This window comes from Bison bison, unplaced genomic scaffold (genome assembly GCF_000754665.1).
Source record: "Bison bison bison isolate TAMUID 2011002044 unplaced genomic scaffold, Bison_UMD1.0 scf7180017864492, whole genome shotgun sequence".
NCBI classification, from domain to species: Eukaryota; Metazoa; Chordata; class Mammalia; order Artiodactyla; family Bovidae; genus Bison; species Bison bison.
Genome location: NW_011495051.1, coordinates 4,031,861 through 4,033,984, shown reverse-complemented (window position 1 = coordinate 4,033,984; position 2,124 = coordinate 4,031,861). Strand labels below are relative to the sequence as shown.

At 51.0% G+C, this 2,124-nt stretch overlaps 1 protein-coding gene across 1 annotated transcript in view; it reads left to right on the top strand.

The window, feature by feature from the left end:
- Positions 1-2,124, top strand: part of PTPRS (protein tyrosine phosphatase, receptor type, S) — a 261,020-nt gene that overhangs the window by 223,694 nt on the left and 35,202 nt on the right. The window lies entirely within an intron of this gene.

Genomic DNA, 2,124 nt, shown 5'->3' with positions numbered 1-2,124 from the left:
TCCATGCTTTTTTTTTTTTTTCTTCTTGCTTTTTGGGTATTTTGTTTTAGAGGGTTTTTGTGTTTTGAATTATGCCCCCACCCCACTTTGGTTTTTCATTTGTTTCTCCTGGTTTTGTTTTGGACGTCAGTGCCGTTTTCTGTCCTTGATTAATTAGCTCCCCCACGCTCATCCCCCATCGTGTTCTGTTTCCATGACAACGCAGCGTTTGGGCATCCCACTCGTGCCTCGCTGTGGATGCCGGCGGCTGGCCTGGACCGCGTCCGCTGGCTGGCCGGACCCCCCCATTCTCCCAACTCCTCCCGCCCTCCTCCCAGCCCTGCCAGAAAGCTGCCCCCCATCTCAGCGCCCTACCCCGCCGCCCCTCATTCCCTAGTCTGTCTGCATGGCCCCCTCTGTCTCCCCTCCCCCCATTCTGCTCCTCTGCTGACACCTTCCAGCTCCTCCATCCTGTCTCCAACGTGACTCTGGACTTTTCGTGGGGCTTCTTTTTCTGAAGGGCTGCCAGCTTTCTTGGTCCTCCCTCCCGCCCCCACAGAGCTCCCCTTCTTCTTCACCTCCTGCTGGAATTCAGGGAACAAGGCTTGAGATTTTTCAGCTCAGAACCCATGCCAAGAGAGAGGAAACAGGGCTGCCTCCCTTTGCCCCTGGAGCCCCCTCCTCTGTAGGACAGGCCAGACCCCTCCACCACGAGCCCCAGTTTCATGTGAAAGTTACTTTGTGGTCCTGTTTAGCCTTGCTGAGCCTCCAGGCAGTCATCCCTACAGTTTGAGACAAGATTCGTTGACCTGCCCGAAGCTGGGGGCATATCCATGTGGTTTCCTGAAGCCAGGGATAACTTTGATCCAGCTAGAAGGGTTTACCAGTTGACCCAAGTCCTTTCCCCTACAGGGCTACATTTCCCATGGGGCAGCTGTGCCCTTTGGCAGTTTAGATGCCCATTCGTGCCCACCTCTCCCCCCCTACACACCCAACCCAGAAACCCATCCAGCTTCCGAAAATGGAGCCCCCCGAAATGAATCCTGCTGCCTTCATGGTCTGCGAGATTGGGACAGAAGGCTGCATTCGCTTTCCCGCTAAGAAATGCACAGGACCTGTCCCTGTTTCTCAGCGTTCAAGTTCATTCCCTCGTTTATGATTCTGATTATTATTAATATCCTACTTATTATTCTGCCAGGGCTGTGATGTGACAATGTGACGTGTCACATTGGGTCACATCCGCTAGAATTAATATGCAGCATTGAAGTGGGCCCCTTCCCCCTCCTTTCTCTCTCTACCCCTCCCTGTCTGTCCTGTTTTCTCTCTTTCTCTCTTCTCTCTGATTCCCCCCATGACTGTGCACTAAAGGTCCCTGAGATCCAGGCCTCTTCGCATTACCCTTCTCTCTCTCCCACTTTCTGCCTCTTCCTCTCTCTCTCTCTCTTTCTCTTTAAACCTCTCTCAACCAACCAACCTATTTTGCATGCTGTTTGTGATTCTGAGAGCTGCATCTATCAATGGAAACTTGTCAGATTCGACAGAAGCTTTTAGAAGGGTTTCTATACCCCCAAAACCACAAAAATTTCATTAGAGTTTCTCATCTTTTCCTGGAGGGCCCCCCTGGGGAAGTGGGCGGGGACCCCGGGTCACCAGGGCGAGTGGAGATGGGAGGGCCCCACATCCTGGCCCCCTCTGCCTGCTGCCCCAGCTCTTCCCATGACCTCCTGTGCCCTCGCCCCTCCCATGTGACCTTCCCAGAGCATCCCCCCTCCCCGGCCCCCACAGCCCCAGTCTTCTGAAGTTCCTCTGAGCCGGCAGAGGGGCTGCTCCCTGAAGCCACGTCTGTCAGCAAAGATGAGAAACCACTGATAAATTTTTGTGTTCTAACTGTGCTGTGGACCAGCCACTTTGGTCTCTGAAACCCTGTTGCTATGGAATAATGCTTCATGTCTCTTTTATTATATATCGATACCTCTCTCTATATATTGTTTGTGAAATTACCTTCCTTTGAAGTTTTGGTTTCTTTGTGTTGGAATTTGTTTTTTTAATTTGTTTCTTTTTTTGTTGTTATTTTCTTTCATTTGGAAGAAAAAAAAATTTTTGACTGGGGGGAAAGAAACAGCCCTGTTTATATTTAAATTGTTT